This window comes from Somniosus microcephalus, chromosome 3 (assembly GCF_052327205.1).
Source record: "Somniosus microcephalus isolate GS21.2 chromosome 3, FLI_Smic_1.0, whole genome shotgun sequence".
Lineage (NCBI taxonomy): Eukaryota > Metazoa > Chordata > Chondrichthyes > Squaliformes > Somniosidae > Somniosus > Somniosus microcephalus.
In genome coordinates this window covers 163971654-163996273 of record NC_140989.1, presented here as the reverse complement: position 1 = coordinate 163996273, position 24620 = coordinate 163971654, and the positions used below count along the sequence as shown (strand labels likewise).

Below are 24620 nucleotides of genomic sequence, written 5' to 3'. Positions count from 1 at the left end.
AGATATCGCCTTACAAGTAAAATATTTCGAAAGGTTTATATTTTTTTTTAAATGTTCAAATTGGTTAGTAAAAGTGTTATGGCTGAAAAAGGGACACTGGAGAGGCATATAGCAAAAGCCATTAAGCACGATAATTTAACTTACTTTCATTATCATATTATTAAATTATCATAGTAATGGTGCCAGGGATGAGGGACTTCAGTTATGTGGAGAGACCAGAGAAGCTGGGATTGTTTTCCTTCAAGCAGAGAAGATTTAGGGGAGATTTGATACAGATGTTCAAAATTATGAGGGGTTTTATTTAGTAAATAAGGAGAAACTGTTTCCACTGGCTGGAGGGTCGGTAACCAGTGGCAAAAAATCCAGCGGGGAACTGAGAAGAATTTTTTTTACGCAGCGATTTGTTAGGATCTGGAATGCTCTCGCTGAAAGGGTGGTGAAAGCAGATTCAGCAGTAACTTTCAAAAGACAATTGTATATACTTGAAAAGGAAAAAATTGCAGGGTGATGGGGAAAAAGCAAACGAACGGGACTAATTAGATAGCTCGTTCAAAGAGTCGAACAGCCCCCATCTGTGCTGTATGATTCTATGATTCTAAGAGAGTGGTTTTTTCTTCTTAGGCAGTCCCTCGGAACCGAGGATGACTTACTTCCGAGGACGTTAAAGCTTTAAAACATAAAACTGATGCAATTATTGAAGATGAAGGGACAGTAGGTGAATTAATTGGGTGAAAATAATATTTTGCTGACCAAATATCATACAACGGACATTGTAGAATATTTTGAAATTAGCGAGGAGGAGGTACTTATTCAGTTAAAAGGACTGAAGATTAATAAATCCCCTGGGCTAGTGTGAGGAGCTCATGGACTTCTTTGTCTCTAAGATTAAGACCATCCGTTCAGCTGCCTCTGCCACTTCCCTTCCTTCCCCTAGCCCACCAGGCCAAACTTCCTCTAAGGTTCTCCCCTGCCCTAGCCCTGAACTCACATCTTTCTCCAGTTTCTCTCCGATCTTCCCTCATGACCTCTCCACGCTCATCTTGTCCATGAGACCGACTTCCTGCTCCCTCGACCCTATTCCCACCAAACTGCTGACCACCCAACTTCCTTTTCTGGCTCTCATGTTAGCTGACATTGCTAACGGTTCTCTTTCCTCAGGTACTGTCCCCCTCTCCCTCAAATCTGCCGTCATCACCCCTCTCCTAAAAAAACCAATCCTTGATCCCTCCATCCTTGCAAACTATCACCCCATCTCCAACCTCCCTTTCCTTTCCAAAATCCTTGAACGTGTTATCGCCTCCCAAATCCGTGCCCATCTTTCCTGCAACTCCATGTTTGAATCCCTCCAATCAGGTTTCCGCCCCGCCACAGTACCGAAACGGCTCTCATCAAAGTCATAAATAACATCCTTTATGACTGTGACAAAGGTAAACTATTCCTCCTCGTCCTTCTTGACTTATCTGCAGCCCTTGACATAGTTGACCACTCCATCCTCCTCCAACGTGTCTCCACCGTCGTCCAGCTGGGTGGGACTGCACTCGCCTGGTTCCATTCTTATCTATCTAATCGTAGCCAGAGAATCACCTGCAATGGTTTCCCTTTCCGCTCCCAGATCGTTACCTCTGGGGTCCCCCAAGGATCTATCCTTGGCCCCCTCCTATTTCTTATCTACATGCTGCCCCTTGGCGACATCACCTGAAAACACAGCATCAGTTTCCACATGTACGCTGACGACACCCAGCTCTACCTCACTACCAATTCTCTCGACCCCTCCACGGTCTCTAAATTGTCAGACTGCTTGTCCGACTTCTGGATGAGCAGTACTTTTCTCCAATTAAATATTGGGAATATTGAAGCCATTGTTTTTGGTCCCCGCCACAAACTCCGTTCCCTAGCCACTGACTCCATCCCTCTCCCTAACATCTGTCTGAGGCTGAACCACACTGTTCGCAACCATGGTGTCATATTTGATCCTGAAATGAGCTTCCGACCACATATCCACGGCATAACTAAGACCGTCTATTTCCACCTCCATAACATCACCCGTCTCCACCCTTGCCTCAGCTCATCCGCTGCTGAAACCCTCATCCATGCCTTTGTTACCTCCAGACTTGACTATTCCACGCATTCCTGGCTGGCCTCCCACGTTCTACCCTACGTAAACTTGAGGTCATCCAAAACTCGGCTGCCCGTGTCCTAACTTGCACCAAGTCCCGTTCACCCATCACCCCTGTGCTCGCTGACCTACATTGGCTCCCGGTTAAGCAAATCCCTCCATGGCCTCGCCCCTCCCCATCTCTGTAATCTCCTCCAGCCCCACAACCTCTGGAGATATCTGTGCTCTTCTAATTCTGCCCTCTTGAACATCCCTGATTATAATCACTCAACCATTGGTGGTCGTCCCTTCTGTTGCCTAGGCCCTAAGCGCTGGAATTCCCTGCCTAAATCTCTCTGCCTCTCTACCTCTCTTTTCTCCTTTAAGGTGCTCCTTAAAACCTACTTCTTTGACCAAGCTTTTGATCATCTGCCCTAATTTCTTCTTATATGGCTTGGTGTCAAATCATTTGTCTTAAAATACTCCTGTGAAGCGCCTTGGAACGTTTTACTATGTTAAAGGCGCTATATAAATACAAGTTGTTGTTGTTGTGCTAGGTGAATATACCCCAGGGCACTGAAGGAGACGAGGGAGAAGCATTGGCTCCTGTAAAGATTCATTAGATACCGGGGAAAATCCACAGAACTATATTAGAGCAGAAAATGCAGTGCCTTTGTTTAAAAAGGGGTACCAGTTTAATCTAGGCAACTACAGTCCCATTAGCCTTGCATCAATAATGGGCAGAATGATGGAAACTATAAGTTCTAGCCATGGCTCAGTGGTAGCACTCTCGCTTCTGAGTTAGAACGTTGTGGGTTCAAGCCCCACTCTAGAGACTTGAGCACAACATGTAGGCTGATACTCCAGTGCGGTACTGAGGGAGTGCTGCACTGTCGGAGGTGCCGACTTTCAGCTGAGACGTTAAACCGAGTCCCCTTCTGCCTTCTTACATGGACGTATTTCAAAGAAGAGCAGTTGAGTTCTCCCCGGTGTCCTGGCCAATATTTATCCCTCAACTAACATCACTAAATAAAGATTATCTGGTCATTTATCTCATTGCTCTTTGTGGGATCTTGCTGTGCACAAATTGGCTGTCGCATTTCCTACATTAGAACAGTGAGTACTTCATTGGCTGTGAGGCATTTTGGAATATCCTGAAATATAAATGCAAGCTCTTTCTTTTTTTACTTCTTCTTTCGCATGATAGTAGCAAAGCAAATCAAATGTCAATATCTAAGTCAGATATCCAGGCCAAAGCTTTTTTTACTGAGGAATGTGTTGAAGGAGTGTCTTTATAGTAAAAGCTTATCGTGACAGTCAGCACGGATCAGGGAGGCACAGGTCCAGCTTGGCTAAGCTCCTCAATTTCTTTGAGAATGTTAGTGGATGATGGAAGTCCCTGTCAGAGAGTTAATCTGTAGTCTCGGCAAAGTCCCACGTGAAAGACTACTAATTAAACCAAATCCACAGGAATCAAGTCTATAGAGGTTGTGGTGAGGCTTTCATAATGCACTGGCTAGACCTCAAACACTGCCTGAAAGCCTGGTCACCACGCTTGCCTGTAGAACAGGAGGAGATAAATTTAAACTTAATATGGATTTTAGAAAAATTAATTTTTGCTGCAAGGGTGATAATCCTCTAATGCCAGGAGATTACATGGCTGCAGGGATGGTGGGAAGTGTTTTGTCATGATGCTCCAGCCATCATGGTGGGTGGGGCAGCTGGTCTTTTCCTGCCCATCAATTTCATATATTCGAGTCAAAGATGTTAGGAGAGCTCAAGGTGCAGTTGGATGAGTTCAACCTCCATGAGCTGAATGTTTTTTTTTTAATATTCATTCTCAGGATGTGGGATGATGGCAAGGCTGGCATTTATTGCCCATTCCTAGTCGCCCTGGGAAGGTGACAGTGGGCCATCATCTTGAATGGTTTGCTACAACTGAGTGACTTGCTAGGCCACTTCAGAGGGCAGTTAAAAGTCAATCACATTGGTGTGGGTCTGGAGTCACATATAGGCCAGACTGGGTAAGGACGGCAGGTTTCCTTCCCTAAAAAAGGACATTAAGTGAACCAGTTGGGTTTTACGACAATCAGACAGGTCACTTTTGTCATGGTTACTTTTATTGATACCACCAAATTCAAACTCTCAATCTGCCATAGTGGGATTTGAAGTCATGTTCTACTGAATTATTACTCCAGGCCTCTGGATTACCATTCCAGTAATATAATCACTACACTACCGCACACGGGCAGTTGAGCGGCCTTTGCTCTTCACTGGGTTTTTCTTGAGTCGTACATGGACTGCAGCGGCCTATTGATTAAAAGTGTAATCTCCTAAACAGAGAGGCAAGGTCGTGGATTGAAATCACAGAATCACAGAATCACAGAAACCCCACAGTGCAGATAGAGGCCATTTCGGCCCATCGAGCCTGCACCGGCACATATCCCACCCTATCCCCGTAACCCCACATATTTTAATCCCCCTAACACTAAGGGTCAATTTATCATAGCCAATCAACCTAACCCGCACATCTTTGGACTGTGGGAGGAAACCGGAGCACCCGGAGGAAACCCACACAAACACGGGGAGAATGTGCAAACTCCACACAGTCACCCGAGGCCGGATTTGAACCCGGGTCCTTGGCGCTGTGAGGCAACAGTGCTAACCACTATGCCACCGTGCTGTGGAATGTAAGGGTGGGATTCAGTGGTCTAGTGGGGACCCTTGCTCAAAGCAAGCACGGGTTGGAGTTAGAGCTACTGTAACGCCGATTCTTCAGCCAGCGCTCCGATGCAGTGAGGCTTCTTGCCAGGAGCTCTGGGTCGATGAGTTAAATCATAGAATGATGTGGCACAGAAGGAGGCCTTTCAGGCCATTGTGCCTGTGCCGGCTGTTTGAAAGAGCGACCCAATTAGTCCCAATCCCCTGCTCTTTCCCCATAGCCCTGCAAATTTCCCCCCTTCAAGTATTTATCCAATTCCCTTTTGAAAGTTGCTATTGAACCTGCTTCCACCACCCTTTCAGGCAGTGCATTCCAGATCATAACAACTTGCTGTGTAAAAAACAAATCTCCTCATCCTGCATCTGGTTCTTTTGCCAATTACCTTAAATCTGATTTTGAACACCTCTATTAAATCTCCCTTTAACCTTCTCTGCTCTAAGGAGAACAACCCCAGCTTCTCTAGTCTCTCCATGTAACTGGTACCATTCTAATAATTCTCCTCTGCACCCTCTCTAAGGCCTTGACATCATTTCTAAAGTGCGGTGCCCAGAATTGGATACAATACTCTAGCTGGGGCTTAACGAGTGTTTTATAAAGGTTTAGCATAACGGCCTTGCTTTTGTACTCTATGGGCAGGATTTTCATTGGGCCGTGGAGGCGGGATTGGAGGTGTGTAGGAGGTTAAAATTGAAAAAACTGGCGTGCGGGCCCAACCCCGCCTCCATCCCGCCTCCAAGCAATTTTGATTAATTCGTGTCTAATGGTCCCGACTCCATCCCGCCTCCAAGAGGCGGGATAGGCCGTTAAGGTCCTTAACAAGCACTAAATTGCCTCTATAATGCCATTTTGAAAGGCCTTTGCAATTTTAACCCTTTTCCCACGTGAAACACGCCTGTTCTGAAACACGACGGTGAAACCTGGCAGGAGCACAATTGGATTGCTGACTATCAGCTGCAGCTCAATCATTAAAGAGGAGATTTGATCAGCCATCATTTGCAGGTGGCAGGACTTTGTAGTCTCAGGTCTGGGGGAACTTTTAGAAGGCATAACCACAACTGTGGAAGTTTGGAGCCTGACACCCATCTCCAGTGTGACCTCCTGGGAAACCCCTCTCGCCACCTTCACTGAGCGCTTCCTCAACTGAGGCATATACCAGAAGCATGGGAGCCATTTATTTCCTTCCCTGCTGAACATTAGATGAGCACGAAGTAGAACACCAGTAGAACCAGGAACAACAGCAGCAGCAACAACAGGAGCGACAAGCTGCTGCTCACCCACCTGAAGCTGCACAGGCCAGAAGGGGCCAGCGCATGGAAGCCCGTCGACACAGGAGATGCCCCCCAAACAGGGTCTACAGACACAGGGTCAGCTACCTCAACATGTCTGAGCAGCAGTGCCAAAGGCGGCTCCGACTTTCGCGAGAGGTAGTGGGTGACATCTGCGCAGTGCTGCAACAAGACCTGCAGGCCAGAGGACCAGGTGGACAACCCTTACCAGTGGCTGTCAAAGTCACCACCGCACTCAACTTTTTTGCCTCAGGCTCATTCCAGGGATCAGCAGCAGACATCAGCGGCATCTCTCAGGCGGCCGCACACACTTGCATCACGCAGGTAACCGATGCCCTCTTTGCCATCGCGCACAATCACATCCATTTCACCAAGGATCAAGCAAGTGTCACGGCGCGTGCGGTTGGATTAGCTAATCTGGCAGGCTTTCCAAGGGTGCAGGACGTCATTGACTGCACACATGTGGCCCTTAAGGCACCCCATCGCAATCCAGGTATTTTTGTCAACCGCAAGGGCTTCCACTCCCTTAACGTTCAGCTGGTGTATGACCACAAGAAGGAAATTTTGCATGTTTGTGCCAAGTACCCTGGCAGTTGCCATGATTCCTTCATACTGCACCAGTCTAGTGTTCCTCCGCTATTCAGTCCGTCAGACCAACTTAACGGATGGCTACTTGGAGACAAGGGCTATCCCCTGAAGACGTGGCTAATGACGCCGTTGAGGAGCCCATCCAACAAAGCTGAGGAGAGCTACAACGCCAGCCACATATCCACCAGAGCCATAATCGAGCAAACCATTGGTTTGCTGAAGATGCGCTTCAGATGCCTGGATAGATCAGGTGGAGCCCTGCAGTACTCAGCAGCCAGGGTCTCCAGAATCATTGTGGTTTGTTGTGCACTTCACAACATGGCACAGCGTCGTGGCTTGCAGATTCCTGAGGACCAAGTGGCTCGTCACATATCCTCCTCAGATGAGGAGGAGGAGGAGGAGAGCGAAAACGAACATCTTGCAGAGGCCCATCAACCAGCGGCAGCAGTACGCGAGAACATTGCTGCCCGGGATGCAAGGAACACACTCATCTTGGCCAGATTTGCTTAGCCTAGCCAATCAAGCACTTTTGCCTCGCAGCTTCTTACCTGAACATCGACAATGGCCAAGGACCAGCGGATTCCTAGCAATTTGACCACCATACTGACAATTGCAAGTAATCCTAAGCCCTCAATGTGAAAGTCCCATTCGTGAAATGACACACGCCACAACTACAGCAGTAGCCATCAGATTTTTTATTTACATTATTCATCTGATGGCTTTTTCACAGAAAACATCAAATTTCACCCAAGTGACTAGCCTTGTGACTATTTGTGCAGTATCTTTCTCTTACGCATGCTCCCACATGGTGCTTCCCCTGTGGCTTCAACAGATGTGGAGGCCCCTTGCTCACTTTCCTGCTGCTCCTGTCTCGACACCTTTGGCGGGCGTCCTCTGGGGTTGCGAACCTGTGAGGGCTCGGCAACAGTCTGCTGCTCCTGTGGCTGTGCAGGGGTTGAGACTCCGATCTCAGATGGGTGTGGACTCTGGTGGGGTTCTGACCGAGGGCTCTGCAGTGGCATGGAAGTGTGAACGCTTGGAGAGGAGCCCCCACTTCCTTGATGTCTGCCACCAGCTTCCCTCTCATGGGTCAGGTCTCCCTCAGTGCTTGCAAGTGGCTTGAGAGCACCTTGCTGCACATCAGGGGGGCCATGGTTACCCGTATCTGCACTGGCAGTCCTACTCAGAAGGACTTCCATGAAGATCTGGTTTCTCTGTTCAATAGATGACCATCGCTCCTCCAGAGATGTCATTCTATTCTGAACACTCACCATGTTTTCTGCACTCTGGTGACTTATCACCTCCATGGAGGTTGCCATCCTTTCCATGGTGATGCGTTCATGCGTCAATGACTCCACAAAGGCTCTGCTCATGCTCGCTATGGACTCCTCCATTTGCTCCACACTCACAGCGACCCTGGAGACAAAACCTGCCAGAGACTCCTGCATCTTTTCCTGGAGTTCCAGCACCGCTGATCTTATGGATGGACCCAGAGGCAGAGGGTCGACATGCAGCTGAGCCAAGCTGGCAGAGTCCTGCACCCTCTGACTAGGACTCTCCACTGCTTTCCCTGTCTCCACAATCTGCTGATGCTCACTTGTGAGCTGTGACATACCAGGTGACAACACTACTCTATGTCCCGAAGGTCCCTCTGAGGTGTGAGTGTCTGCGCTGGTGCTGGGTGCGCTGAATTCCGCTGACGCTGCACCCTCAGAGGTTGCAGCTTCCTCTGAGGAGTCTTGAGGCTCATGCTGTTCCTCCTGGCTAGTGGGGACGGGTGCTTGCAATGGTCCTGTGGGGGAGTAAAGGAAAGAGTCAGAGAAACCCATCCCTAATACATTCAATGAACTCATCCTCAAGGCAGCCCTGCCCAATTTGATTTGTCCAATTAATATGATAGTTAAAATCCCCCATAATTATAGATGTTCCCTTATTACAAGTCTCAACTATTTCCTGATTGATACTCCGTCCAACAGAGTTGCCACTGTTCGGAGGCCTATAGACTACGCCCACTAGTGTTTTTTTCCCCTTATTATTCCTTACCTCCACCCAAACTGTTTCATTATCCTGATCTTTTGACCCAATATCATTTCTCTGTATTACAGTGATTCCTTCCTTTATTAACATAGCCACCCCACCTCCCCTTCCTTCCTGCCTGTCCTTCCTGATCGTTAAATAACCTGGTATGTTTAATTCCCAGGCATTGTCACCCTGCAGCCATGTTTCTGTAATGGCCACAAGATCATACCCATATGTAGTTATTTGTGCCATTAACTTGTCTATTTTGTTACGAATGCTACGTGCATTCAGATAGAGAACTTTCAAATATGTTTTGTGACACTTAGTTCCTGCTTTTGCCCTTTTTATTACTTTACCTTTTACTCCATACCTTCTGCCCCTTCCTGACACGCTCTGGTTTTTAATTTCCCCACTGCTACCTAAGTCTATGACCTTCTCTGTTGTCATTTTTATTATTTGCTCTCTAGGAACCTCCCCCCAACTAGTTAGTTTAAAGCCCTCTCTACAGCCCTAGTTATATGATCCACCAGGACTCTAGTCCCAGCACTGGCCAAGTGAAGCCCGTCCCAACGGAACAGCTCCCTCCTGCCCCAGTAGTGGTGCCAGTGTCCCAGGAAGCAAAACCCATTTCTCCCACACCAGTCTTTGAGCCACGCATTTAACTCTCTAATTTTATTTGTCCTAGCCAAATTCGCTCGTGGCTCAGGTAATAATCCAGAGATTATTACCCTTGTGGTTCTGCTTTTTAATTTGGCCCCTAGCTGCTCAAACTCCCTCAGCAGAACCTCCTTCCTTGTCCTATCTATGTCGTTGGTACCAACATGGACCACGACAACTGGATCCTCCCCCTCCCACTCCAAGTTTCTCTCCAGTCCAGAGGAGATGTCCTTAACCCTGGCACCGGGCAGGCAACACAGCCTTCGGGACTCTCGCTCTCGGCTGCAAAGAACTCTATCTATCCCCCTAACGATACTATCCCCTACCACTACAACATTTCTTTTAACTCCCCCCACTTGAATCCCTGCTCCATGGTGCTGTGGTCAGGTTGCTCATCCTCCCCGCAGTCCCTGTTCCCATCCTCACAGGGAGTAAGAGCCTCGAACCTGTTGGACAAGTGCAAGAGCTGCGGCTCCTCCAACACTACCTCCTGGATCCCCGTACCTGCCTCACTTCTAGTCACACCATCCTGACCCTGGCCACGGACTACATCTGAATTAATTAATCTAATTGGTGTGAATACCTCGTGATACACAGAGTCCAGATAACTCTCCCCCTCCCTGATGTGTCTCAGTGTTTGAAGCTCGGACTCCAGCTCTTCAACACGGAGCCAGAGTTCCTCGAGCAGCCAACACTTACTGCAAATGTGATCACCGTGAGCATCAATGGTGTTCACCAGCTCCCACATATTGCAGCAGCAACACATCACCTGATCTCCCATTCTATGTAATTAATTAAATTTATTAATATTATTCTTAAATACCCTCTGCCCCGATTCTAGATGGTGAATATCACACCTTAGAAACTATAAACCAAAGAGATTTAAGCTTAAAAAGGGAGAAATACTTACCAACCAATCATTTACCCGCTTTCTGGTGACGTCACACTTGGATTACTTTTTACCTCTCTCCTTCCCTCCGAGTTCCCAGACTGGAGACTGGTAGGCCTTACCTGGGTCTCTGGGGCCTTTTATAGCCCCGCTCTGCCGCTCGAGATTCCCGCCGACGGTGTGAGGCCTTACCTGGTCTCTGGGACTTTTATAGCCCCGCTCTGCCGCTCGAGATTCCCGCCGACGCACTGAGGCCTTACCTGGTCTCTGGGACTTTTATAGCCCCGCTCTGCCACTCGAGATTCCCGCCGACGCTGTGAGGCCTTACCTGGTCTCTGGGACTTTTATAGTCCCGCTCTGCCGCTCGAGATTCCCGCCGACGCTGTGAGGCCTTACCTGGTCTCTGGGGCCTTTTATAGCCCCGCTCTGCCGTTCGAGATTCCTGCTGATGCTGTGAGGCCTTACCTGGTCTCTGGGTCTTTTATAGCCCCGCTGCTGCTGCTCGAGATTCCCGCCGACGCTGTGAGGCCTTACCTGGTCTCTGGGACTTTTATAACCCCGCTGCTGCCGCTCGAGATTCCCGCCGATGCACCCTTATTTAAAAAGGGCAGTAGACAGAAGGCTGGAAACTATAGACCGGTTAGCCTAACATCTGTGGTAGGTAAAATTTTGGAGTCCATTATTAAGGAGACAGTAACAGGACATTTGGATAATCATAATTTAATAAGACAAAGTCAGCATGGTTTTATGAAGGGGAAGTCATGTTTGACAAATTTGCTGGAGTTCTTTGAGGAAGTAACGTATAGGGTGGATAAAGGGGAACCAGTGGACGTAGTGTATTTAGACTTCCAAAAGGCATTTGACAAGGTGCCACACAAAAGATTATTGCTTAAGATAAAAAATCACGGGATTGGGGGTAATATTCTGGCATGGATAGAGGATTGGCTATCTAACAGAAGGCAGAGAGTTGGGATAAATGGTTCATTCTCAGACTGGCAATCAGTAACTAGTGGTGTTCCGCAGGGGTCAGTGCTGGGTCCCCAACTCTTTACAATCTATATTAACGATTTGGAGGAGGGGACCGAGTGTAACATATCAAAGTTTGCAGATGATACTAAGATGGGAGGGAAAGTAGTGAATGAGGAGGACATAAAAAACCTGCAAGGGGACATAGACAGGCTAAGTAAGTGGGCAGAGATTTGGCAGATGGAATACAATACTGGAAAGTGTGAGGTTATGCACTTTGGCAGGAAAAATCGTAGAGCAAGTTATTATCTTAATGGCAAGAAACTGGAAAGTACTGAAGTACAAAGGGATCTGGGGGTCCTGGTGCACGAAACTCAAAAGGTTAGTATGCAGGTGCAGCAAGTGATTAAGAAGGCCAATGGAATGTTGGCTTTCATTGCTAGGGGGATAGAATATAAAAATAGGGAGGTATTGCTTCAGTTGTACAAGGTATTGGTGAGACCGCACCTGGAATACTGCGTACAGTTTTGGTGTCCATACTTAAGAAAGGACATACTTGCTCTCGAGTCAGTACAAAGAAGGTTCACTCGGTTAATCCCGGGGATGAGGGGATGGACATATGAGGAGAGGTTGAGTAGATTGGGATTCTACTCATTGGAGTTCAGAAGAATGAGAGGCGATCTTATTGAAACATATAAGATTGTGAAGGGGTTGGATCGGGTGGATGCGGGGAGGATGTTCCCGATGATGGGTGAAACTAGAACTAGGGGGCATAGTCTTAGAATAAGGGGCTGCTCTTTCAAAACTGAGATGAGGAGGAACTACTTCACTCAGAGGGTGGTAGGTCCATGGAATATGCTGCCCCAAAAAGCTGTAGAAGCTACATCATTACATAAATTTAAAACAGAAATAGACAGTTTCCTAGAAGTAAAGGGAATTAAGGGTTACGGGGAGCGGGCAGGAATTTGGACATGAGTCTAGGTTCGGATCGGTCATGGCCCTGTGGGTAGCGGAGCGGGCCCAGGGGCCGTGTAGCCTGATCCTGCTCCTATTTCGTGTGTCTAATTCTGTTAGATTCAGGAGATGGTTCTGTGGTAGTGGATTGGCGGTTAGGATCAGATCAGCCATGATCTTATTGAATGGCAGAGCAGGCTCGAGGGGCCGATTGGCCTACTCCTGCTCCTATTTCTTATGTTCTTATGTTCTTAGATGTGATGCCAAGGTTACATGCACATTGCATATTGCAGATGATCATTAGTCCATCTGTTAGAGCTTCAGAATCATTATCAGTGACTCATGCAATATCAATGAGAGAGATGGAAAACTATTCTGTCACCAGCTTGCTGCGATGCACCCCTCTGTCCGTCCCCCACTTGTGCATCTTCCTCCACTCCTACGATCTCCAGGACCGCCTCCTCCCAGGGGGTGAGGTGGGCTACTGAGGGTGGCCCTCCTCCTGTCCTCGCTCTTTCTCGCTTATTGTGAGCTCTCTTTTCCTGCAATGAGGGAGACAAGTGGAGGTTGAGTGAAAATGAAGGAGTGAGTGTAGAGATTCCATAGCATAGACACTTAGAAGGAGACAAAGATGGAGTGAGGTGGCAAGACCAAGGGCCCTCCCTGTGTGTTGTCAGTTGTTTTCATAGCATCACAGTGATAGGGAGTGTGAGGGCTGCATAGTCGAATAATTAGGTGAATGTGACCATAGAGAGAGAGGGAATGGGTAAGGGTGCATGGATGTCAGTGTCAAGTGGGATGTGGAGGAAGAGATTGCTAAAGCTGAGTGCTGGTGAGGAGAGGCAATGGGGATCAGATTGAGGGTGATGGGAAAGTCATACTCACTTTTCCAGTGCGCAGAAGGTCATGAAATCTCTTCCTGCATTGAATCCAGGTTCTGCGGGTTACTGATAGTGAGTTGACCTCCTCTGTCACCTGGATCCACACAGCCTTGGTCTGCTGGGGAGGCTTCTTCCTCCCTGAAGAAGGGAAGAGCACCTCTTTATGAGCTCTTGCTCCCTCCACTAAAGCTTGCAAGGCAACGTCATCAAACCTGGGAGCAGACCTAGGTCTCTCGCTGGTCATTCTGCCTCCAGGTCCCTGTAGCATGAAAGGTCAAAAGGTTGGCAGTCTGCAGAAGAAGCAAGGCTTGTTGCAGACCTTAAATGCAGCAGCAGTGATGATGTCATCGGAGGCGACTTTCAGACTGGAAAAACTCATTGGCCATGGGTTCCCACACGCTGGAACTCAATTGGCCAATTAAGCTAAAATCGCATCATTCTCCCACATCGATTTAGATTCGGGTGGATAACACAAAATGCGGATTACACGACCCCAGCCCGCCCCTGAATTAAAATCCAGCTCTATGCCTCTGATTATAAAGCCAATCATCATAATCATAATCATAATCATAATCAACTTTATTGTCATTGTTAGTGCACAAATGCAGTACAACAAAATGTAGGCTTGCGGCTCCCGAGAGTGTACATTTAGATTAAGACATTTAAACATTCAACATACATTTGGCTTGTAATACATTAACATAAACATAACCATAATAAAGTGCATTGGCAGATGTGCAGGCTTTAGAGTTTATTTGTGGAGTTCAGTAGGATGACAGCTCTGGGAAAGAAGCTGTTCCTAAATCTGGTCGTTCGGGTGCGAATGCATCTGTAGCGTCTCCCAGATGGCAGGAGGGCGAACAGACTGTGGCTGGGGTGGGTAGGGCCAAGGATCCCATATTCTTTTTTAACAGCCTTCTCAACTTGCCCTGCCACCTTCAAAGATTTGTGTACTTACACCCCCAGGTCTCTGTTCCTGCACCCCTTTTAAAATTGTAACATTTAGTTTATATTGCCTGTCCTCATCCTTCCTAGCAAAATGCATCACTACATAAACCCTACATTTGTATTCCTGTAACATCACCCCACTCCCCATTTAGAAATACCACGAGTGTTCTGAAACAGACTACTGTACATAATTATATCTCACAGTGGCGACAAATTGCTCAATGTAGTGAATGTCTGTGAGAAAATCGGTTGCAGCCTTCTAAATCCTGTTACTAATTAAAAGAAGCTTTTTTTTTGTAAATTGAAACCACTGTCGACAGCTTCCGCCCCTCCCCCCCCATATATTTTAAATTCAGTTGTACAGTGGGTCGCAAAATAGCATCAATATGAAAACAATTATGGAGTATTTCTGCGTAATTACTGTGGAGATTGTTTAACTTAGTCATGTACGGTTGGTGCAATTTATCTTACCGCACAGTTATCAGAGCATGGCTTGGATTTACAGGATACAGTCAGCTATCAACCCACCACCCCCGCCCCAAAAAGTAATCTGGGTAATTTGGGCGCAAGACGAGCTGCCCATGGGTCTGCCCGATTTATTTATGAAGATTTACAAGAATGATACCAGAACTGAGAGGTTCTAACTCTAAGGAAAGAGGGAACAAGAAAAGAGAAGACTGAGAGGTGAGCTGATCGAGATCTTTACAATGATGAAGGGGTTTGATAGGGTAGATGTAGAGAAGATGTTTCCATTTGTGGGGGAGTCCAAAACTAGGGGTCATAAATATAAGATACTCACTAATAAATCCAATAAGAATTCAGGAGAAACTTCTTTGGCCAGAGAGTGGTGAGAATGTGAAACTCGCTACCACATGGATTAGTTCAGGTGAATAGTATTGATGCATTTAAGGTGAAGCTAGATAAACACATGAGGGAGAAAGGAAGAGGAAGGTTATGCTGATAGGGTAAGATGAAGAGGGGTGGGAGGAGGTTCGTGTGGAGCATAAACACTAGCATAGACCAGTTGTGCCGAGTGTCCTGTTTCTGTGCTGTAAATTCTATGGAATTCTATGTAAAGTATATGTGAATAAAGTAATCGCTCGCACTGACTCACACTGCTCAAACAAATGTGACATGGGGTCGAAGGACAGGCGATAATCAGTCCAAGGGCACGCAGACCTAATTCAGTCACAGAGGTTAAAATATAACTTCATCAGGAGGGCACAAAATGGGCGGTAGCAGATATGTTGAAGTCTTTGTGTGAAGAAGAATTTTAAGAAGGATGTCAGGCCTTGGAGAGGGTGCAAAGGAGATTTACCAGAATGGTACCAGGGATGAGGGAGTTCAGTTACATGGAGAGACTGGAGAAACTGGAATTGTTTCTTTGAGCAAAGAAGGTTAAGGGGAGATTTAATAGAGGTGTTCAAAATTATGAGGGGTTTTGATAGAGTAGATAGGGAGACACTGTTTCCACTGGCAGGAAGGTCAGTTACCAGAGGACACAGATTTAAGATAATTGGCAAGAGAACTGGGGAGGAAGATGAGAAGAATTTTTTTTACGCAGCAAGTTTTTATGATCTGGAATTCATTGCCTGAATGGGTGGTGGAAGCAGGTTCAATAGTAAATTTCAAAAGGAAATTGAATATATACTTTAAAAGGAAAAAAATGTGTACGGCTATGGGGAAAGACCAGGGTATTGGGACTAATTGGACAGCTCTTTCAAAGAGCCGGCACAAGCACAATGGGTCGAATGGCCTCCTTCTGTGTTGTATGATTCTATAATTTTAATTGAATTTCTGGATTTGCTTTTTTTCCACACTGTTTACTATCTTACATTCCTCTACCTCTCAGATGCCTCCTTTTAGAAGCCCAAGTTTCATCAGTCTTTCCTCAGAACTCTAACACTAGAGATCTCCCAGTGGCTTATCTCTGAGCTGCCTCCAGTGCTTCAACGAGCCACAGTACTTAAGGTGCGCTCCTATAGAATTTGATCGTAACTTCCTCTGACTCATATTCTACTGTTCTAACTGTATAATTCAGAATTCTATTCGCTTTGTTGATTGCTGCTCTGCATTGGTTGGGCATGTTGAGTGTTGAGTCTACTAAGATTCCTAGGTCTCTTTCAGCTTCATTCTTAACTAATTCAATCCATTTTGATTGCTGTTTACTAGGTTATTTGGTGTCAGCCTTGGCTCAGTGGTAGCACTCTCGTCTCTGAGTCAAAGTTGTGGGTTCAATCACCCATCTCATAGGTCTGTGTTCCAACCCACTGCAGAACGTTGAGCACATAATTTAGACTGACACTTCAGTGCAGTACTGATGGGGTGTTTTTAAAAGATTATATTATATATAATATAGTAAAACATCTTACATCCACATGCACTTCCTGTCTACAAACCTTACATCCTGTTGTCATGTTTTAATCACACTTTTGTCTCAACTTTTCCCATTATAAATTCTTATGTAAAAATGTATAATGGAAACTGCCTATGTAAACTTGTCATGTTGTAATTATACCCTCCTGCCAGTAATGGTGCTGTAGTTCATAGTTTAGCATCTGCCAGCTCCTCAGCTTGTACTGCAGGGAAACGCCTGTGCTCCATCAAACTCCACTACTCTACTTTCCAAGCTGCTGTAAGTTTTGCTGTTTAGCTATAAATAATAATATAAAATTAAAGTTTTATGTATAAAATAAGGGCAGAGGCTGGGAAATTCCTCTGGGTTCTGCCAATCGGCTGCTGTAACTTTGGTGGAGGGTTGGCGGAAGAATAAGTCGTGTAATGTCAAAGGAATCCCTCCCTCGCCACTGCCTACTACATCTGTAAAGGACATCATTGAGGTTCTTCTGTTTGTCTGGTCTGTGTTCCAAACCATCTCACAGAAAGGAAAGGACAAGGGCTTTGACTTATTCTGCCACCCATTCCCCTACTTGTGAACCTCAATACAATCCGGCGCCTGTTCTATTGATCGTAATATAATTTGCGCCATATGTCCTGTGCCTTAAGGTTACGGAAAATGGAGCAAAATGTTTTCAGTGCTAATGCCACAGTGACAAAGTTGTTGAAATATGTAAGGGGGTGAAATTAGTCTTGAGCATAAAATGGGCGATAGCAAATCGACAACCTGATTTAATCCCTGCCCGATTTCCTTTTCCGTTGACTTCAGTGGGTAGTGTGTAAAACGGGCTGCCGATTTGCTATTACCCGTTGCCCTATTGGCCAAGACCAATTTCACCCCCAGTAGGTGTCTTCATTTTTCAGGACTCTTTTCCTTTTGAATGGCACAGAAATTCGACCACATTTTATTCCTCTGAGCAATAGCAATTGAGGTTTGAATATTGAATTGATTTAGGATCCAATTTAAACCGAGGTTACACAATGTTAAAGTAGGGTGTGTGGAGATGATCACGTGACATTGATTTTTTGCCATCAGCACGATGCGACACAAGTAGGTACACAATTTAAAGAGCAGCTACATGTTTGAAGTAGAATAAAAGAAAAATAAGGAAAGAAATTGCATTTATATCATGCCTTTCAGTACCTCAAGACATCCTAAAGCGCTTTACAGACAATTAAGTGCTTTTTGAAGTGCAGTCACTGTTGTAATGTAGGGAAACGTGGCAGTAAATTTACACATTGCAAGGTCCCACGAACATCAATAAGATAATGAGCAGATAATCTGTTTTAGTAATGTTGGTTGAGGGATAAATATTGGTCAGGGCACCAGGGAAAACTCACCTATTCTTTTTCAAATAGTACCAGGGGATCTTTTACATCCACCTGAGAAGGTAGACAGGGCACAAAAGCAAAATACTGCGGATGCTGGAAATCTGAAATAAAAACAGAAACTCAGCAGGCAGCACCTGTGGAGAGAAAAACAGAGTTAATGTTTCAGGTCGATGACTCTTCGTCAGTTCGATGACCCTTCGTAGACAGGGCCTCGGTTTAACATCTCATCCGAAAGGTGGCGCCTCCACTCGTACACCACTCCCTCAGTACTGCACTGGAGTGTCAGCCTAGATTATGTACTCAAGTGTCTGGAGTGGAATTTGAACACATGACCTTCTGATTCAGAGGCAAGAGTGCTACCCACTGAGCCACAGCTGACACCTTGGCCTGGAAATGAAGAAAGCCTGGATTAGAGTCTCAAGGGCAATAGAGTAGGAGCTGGCCACGTTGTGAAGGCAGTCTTGGTGACAGATGTTTGCAATGTAATATTTGTGCTGTACTTGGGAAAGTGTTTAACATTCTTCAGTGTAGGTGATAATTAAAAGGGCACTAGGTCAAACTGAAAAGTGAATGGAGTCTGGAGAAAATGATAGACACAACAGCTGATAATGTAGAATTCAGCTCCTGCTTGTAAGTAAACAGCTGTGCATTGAGACACATCACCAGAGAATGGAATTTTACAATTTAGATACGTGGCTTCGTGCTACAGGAACGTTTATTGGAATATGTTGTGCAGGTCAGCCCACACAACAAGAAGTAATCTACCCCAATAGATACTGGAAAGTTACTGTGGACAAGCGTCAGTGATCAAACCTCCGAATAGCATGGTCCAACCAGAGTTGGCAACCCTTCTTGTTTTTGTAATAGTGGAAGGATTTGCAGCCTGATTAACAGTCTGACAGGGTGGCGTCATCATTGTTTTCATATCTTCATGCTCTTTCCTTGGAGGACAGTGTGAAGTAGTGGAAGGATTCACAGGCTGACAGGCCGCAACGTGAACGCTCCTTTCATGGCAGTAACCATCTTTATACTGAGCTGAAGTGTCAGCCTAGATTTTATGCTCAAGTCGCCTGGGAGTGGGCCCTGAACTCACAACCTTGGGACTCAGAGGCGAAAGTGCTACCGCTGAGCCACGGCGGGCACCTTTATTCAGTCTGCACGTGAATGACAGTCTATAGCTAACTAACTTGCCTGCTAAAATTAACCCTATATTTTATTTTAACCGTGAGTTTCTTGATACTTCAGTCTTAAATATATTTTGGAACTCAAACATCACGTCACATAAATCAACAGAATTTAAAATTCACACTGATTTATTCCAGAAATAGGTAATGGCTGCCTGATACAATACTGCACTTTTTAGTCAATATTTTTTTCAAGTTTTGTTGAAGCAGAACTATGTACAATAAAACATGCTGTCACAAGCAATATGGATTAATAATGCATCGGCCTCTATTTTTGCATTTTCCATTGGGGCCTGAATAATAAAACTGCCACAGCAAAAAATGTCAATAAATTAATCTTTACTATCAAATCAAAGAGATTTTCTGATTCTGCTGCAGGCTGCAGTGTTAAAAATAAAATAAAAAGGAGCAAAATGCAAATGGTGGAAATCTGAAAGAGCTGGAAATACACAGCAGGTCAGTCAGCTTCTGTAAAGACAAAAGATGGGTTAGGAATGGATCTTAGGGTTATCTAATCCTTCATTGGAGTTCCAATGGAGAGTTTGTTACCCAGTTGAAACATTAACCTGATTTTTCTCTTTACAGATACTGACTGACGGGCTGTCTATTTCCAGCTTTTAATTTCAGTAGTAAAAGTGTTTGCATTACTCCAAACCATAAATGTGAGAGATGTGAATGTGTCAGGTACAGCAGTGTGGTGCCTGTGGTACTAGAATCATAGAATAATGTAGCACAGTGAAATTGAATGGAATAAATGTAGCACGAACAAAAATGTCTACAAAATCTGTTGGATTGTCATAAACCCCCAACTGGTTCACTAATGCCCTTCAGGGAAGGGAACCTGCCACACCTACCCGGCCTGGCCTACACGTGACTCCAATCGCAGACTGTCAGGTTGACTCTTAATGCTCTCCGAAGTGGCCTAACAAGCTGTTCGGTTGTAGAACAATTATTAGGGATGGGCAATAAATGTGGCCTTGCTCACGATGCAAGTACAACATTGTCCTCTGGTTGTCAACCAGATAATAATAATAATAATATTGGAACAATTTCTTACTGGGGTGTTTCTGTGCTACAGATGTCCTTGTTTTGAGTTCCCTCTTGACCCCATGACTGTCTCTTTTACACTTTTTGGAGTTTCCTGAATTGTTCCCAAGAGGCTCCCCGCACCTCTCTCACACATTTTGCGCGTTTCTTTTTCTTACTCATTTCACATTGTGTTTCTAATTCATTCATTTAGGATCACATTTGTTTTGTCTGTTCTTATTAGTTCATAGTAGGCATCCTGCATGCTAAACCCTATGTCCTCAAAGCTATTCAACATGAAGTTTTCTTAGGTATTACTATCAATCTGTTTAAGCTCCTCCATTAATGCCTTGAGGTTGGCCCTTTTAAAGTTGTATACCCAGACCAGTTCTTTTCTTTCCTTCTTCCTTCCTTTCTTTCTTTCATCTTCACTGGTAAGCCGGGGAAGGGATTTCTAGAGTTAATGGAAGCCTGTTTTATGACTCAGTTTGTAAAAGACTCACCAAGGGGAGAAAACATCCCGTCTTGATTATGAGTAATAGAGACAATGAAATCTCCAACACAAAGATGGGTGAGGTTTTAAGTACCAGTGATCATAATGTAATTACATTTGTCATTCTAAGAATTCAAGCGGCTACTAATACCCAAACAAAATGCCCAAATTTTAAGAGGACCAACTTTATGTGCTTGAGAAGTCTTGTCAGAGTGGGCCTGGAGATTTAAATATGATTAAGAGAGTGGAGGAACTGTGGAGTTCCCTCAAGGAGGTGATTTTGAATGCAATGGACCAATGTGTACCCATGCAAAGCAGAGTACCAAGCTTAAAGGCACTCCTGGGACTACCAAGCAACTTGTAAAGCAGAAAACAAAGCATTTAAGGCCACAAAGGAAAATGGCACAGAATTAAGACGGATTCAATACCAAAAGACATGTCAGGAGTATAAAAAGGGCATAATTTGGCAAAGAAAAAAAATTGAATTGAATATGGTTGGAGAAATGAAGGATAATAATAAAAAATGTTGTAGTTATATTAAGGGGGGAAAAAAACGAGGAATGGAGTTGGGCCACTGAAAGTAGGATTGGGTAAGGGCATAACAACTGATGCTGCACAGGTTGCAAAAGTGCTAAATAAATGTTTTATCTTAGCTTTTACCAAGGAGGAGGCAGGTAACTTATTTGATCTGTAAAGGGAACTAGAGGGTGTTGCAGAGGTAAGTTGCGACACTATTCACATTAATACCAGCACGGTTGCTGAACAGCTGTGCAAACTTTGGGTAAACAAATCTCAGGGGCCGGATAAGGATCATCCGAGGATTCGTGAGGAAATAAGGAAGGAAATTGCAGGAACTCTGGCACAAATTCTTCTGGAAATGACTGAATACTGGAGAGGTGCCTGGTGACTGGAGAAAGGCAATGTTACTCCTATTTTTAAAAAAGGTAGCAAAAGTTACCCAGGAAACTACAGACCACTGAATTTGACGTCCATTGTGGGTAAAGTTATTGAAACCCTTATTAAAGGTAAGAGCATCTAGATAGAAATAAAATCGTAAAAGAGAGTCATTGTCGGTTCATGAATGGGAGGTCTGGTCAATCTAATTTACTGGTTTTCTTTGAGGGTGTGGCAAAGGAGCTTGATAGGGATAAGGCAATGGATGTGGTGTACTTGGATTTGAGTAAGGTACAGTTCCTCTGGAAAGGCTGGTACTGTAAAGAAAGAAAGTGGGAATCAGTGGAAATATTTTACAATGGATATGTAATTGGTTGACTGATAGAATCCAGAGGGTGATGGTACAGGGACTGTCAACAGCCTGGGAGAATGTTACCAGTGGGGTCCCACAGAGGTCAGTTTTGAGACCTCTTTTGTTCAATATCTTTGTGAATGATCTGGAGCTAGGAGTCATAAGCACAATGATACAAAGCTAATAGACTCCAAAGCTGAACAGGATTAAGCTACAGGAGGATTTGAATGTACCTGGGAATTGGGCAGACAGGTGGCAGATGAAATTCAATGTAGAGAAATGCAAAGTGCTTCACAGGGAAATTTAAAATAATCCAGGAAGGGACTATTACTTAAATGGAGAGAAAATAATATGCATGGAAAATGAAAGAGATCTGGAGGTCCTGATCGACAATAAATTGAAGCTATCGCAACAATGCTCAATGGCAATGAGTAAAGCAAATCAGATGTTGTGATGTATTAAAAGGTTAATATTGAGCCAAAATAGTGAGGTAGTTCTGCCACTTTATAAATCATTGGTGCAACTGCACTTAGAATACTGTGTACAGTTCTGGTCGCCGCAGTACAGAAAGGATATTGCAGCTATTGAATGGATACAGAAGTGGGCAACCAGAATGATTGAGGGGACAGAGGGATTGGATAATGAGGAGCGATTATGTAAATTGGGCATGTTCTCATTGGAAAAAGAAGTCTGAGAGGTGATATGATTGCAGTTTTTAGGATTCTAAAAGGACTGGTCACCACACTTTAGGAAGGATGTGAAGGCACTTGAGAGGGTGCAGAGGAGATTTACCAGAATGGTTCCGGGGATGGGAGATCTTAGCTACAAGGACAGGTTGGAGAAGTTGGATTTGTTTTCATTAGAGCAAAGGAGGTTGAGGGGTGATTTGATAGAGGTGTACAAGATTATGATGGGTTTGGATAGGTTAGACGGGGAAAGGCTGTTCCCACTAGTTGATGGTACAAGGACTAGGGGACACAGATTTAAGGTTTTGGGCAAAAGATACAGGGGGGATCTGAGGAAAAACTTTTTTACACAGCCAGTGGTGAGGACCTGGAACTCGCTGCCGACGGAAGTGGTGAAAGCGGAGACACTCAATGTTTTCAAGGGGAGACTGGATAGGCACTTGAGGGAACTAAACTTGCAGGGCTACGGGGATAGAGCGGGGGAATGGGACTGACTGGATTGCTCTACAGAGAGCCGGCATGGACTTGATGGGCCGAATAGCCTCCTTCTGTGCCATTATGACTCTATGCCTATGACTAGATAATGTAGACCATGACAAGTTGTCCAGAAGAGCAGAACCAGAGGACACAGCCTGCGTTTGAAGGGGGAGGGGGTAAATTCAATCTATGGAACAGACTCCTTAGGGAGTCAGTGGAAGCAGAAAGTGTTGATTTAGTCAATTGCAAATTAGATAGATTTCTTACAGAAAATAACCTTTTGGGATACAGTACATGAGTAATTTGAGATATGACATGTGGAAGTGTTCCATGATTGAGAGAAACAGGTGACTGGACCTATGGTTCCCAAAGCTCTCCACCACTGGAGTTTTCCTCACCTCGTGTCTGGGTCTGTTGTAGGCTAATTGATAGAGATTGATTGCCATGCTTAGTCAACAACGCCATTATTTTTGTGTCATGTGACTACCAGGATGGTAGACGGTGAACTAGGTCCACCAATGCCTCAATTTTAAAATTCTTATCCTCATATTCAAATCCCTCCATGGCCTCACTGCTCCCTATCTCTGTAACCTCTTATAGTCCTCCAAAAACTCTCTGTTCTTCCAACTTTGGCCTCTTGCGAATCCCCCACATTCTTCACCCCGCCATTGTGGCCGGGCCTTCAGCTGTCTGGGCCCCAAGCTCTGGAATTCTCTCCCTAAATCTCTCCACCTCTCTCTCTCTCTCTCTCTCCTTCTTTAAGACGAGGCTTAAAACTTACCTCTTTGACTAAGCTTTTGATCACCTTTCCTAATATCTCCTTTTTTGGCTTGGCGACAAATTTTGTCTAATTACACTCCTGTGAAGCGTCTTGGGATGTTTTACTACATTAAAGATGCTATATAAATGCCAAGTTGTTGTTGTAAATGGACCGTGGTCTGTTTTCATCTAGCAATTCCTATGTGCTGTTTCCCTGGGTTGCCATCATCTCCATTCTCAGTTTATAAATTTATAAAAGATTTATTAAAGAATAATGAACTTAACTAACTTGAGCAGTAGACGATCAGTCAGAAGGAGCAGTAACGCTCCTGTAATTGACAATGTTTGACTCTTTGATTTTTTACAGCTGCACCTGATTAAAAATAATTATCAGTTAATTATTGCTCCTCCCCCACTCCATCTGACACCCAAAAATCAGTGAGAGCAAAATTGTCTGTATTAGGACAAACCAGAATTAAAGTAGATATAGGGAGGTTGAGATTTCTTTAGCTGGAGGCTTGGATTCAACCTCAATTGGGAACTGTTGGAAAGTAAACAGTTTTCAAGATTTAAGCTTCATCAGGGATGTGCCTGAGGTGGTTTTCTTTTCTCTCTTTTTCCTTTGCAAACTTTTCATTAGTTCCAGAAAAACATGCTTGAAGGTGCCCTTGCTGACTGAGTTAATTGATGCTTGTATCTTAAATGGGCCTCAGTGATTTCCAAGGGTAGGGTTACTTCAGTGAGCCTTGTTCTAATGGATAGAACAAATGGAGATGTCTGCAGGTGGTGGGTAATCCTTATGTAAGTGTGAAACTACTGGGAGTGGGATGGGAGGAGGGGAAAGAGACTGCTGGGTCATAGGTAGTCCTTATTTAAGTGTGTGTGGGGGGGGGGTTGTTTTGTAGTGGTGGGCAATCCTTATTTGTGTGTATGTGTGGGGAGAGGAGAGGGTCTGGCTGCTGGGTGGTGGATTATCCTTATTTAAGTGCGCAAAGATGGTTGTGTATTGTATCAG

At 45.0% G+C, this 24620-nt stretch overlaps 1 protein-coding gene across 3 annotated transcripts in view; it reads left to right on the top strand.

Moving 5' to 3' along the window:
* LOC147121518 (pleckstrin homology domain-containing family G member 1-like) overlaps positions 1-24620 on the top strand; it is a 276360-nt gene that overhangs the window by 55098 nt on the left and 196642 nt on the right. The window contains exon 1 of one of the 3 annotated variants that reach the window (XM_085981839.1): positions 24128-24201. The exons of 1 other annotated variant lie outside the window; for it this stretch is intronic. The gene's annotated coding sequence lies outside the window, so the exon portion shown is untranslated. Of the gene's footprint in view, positions 1-24127; positions 24202-24300; positions 24407-24620 lie in introns of those variants that run through there. One more of the 3 variants, XM_085981838.1, reaches the window with a different exon arrangement.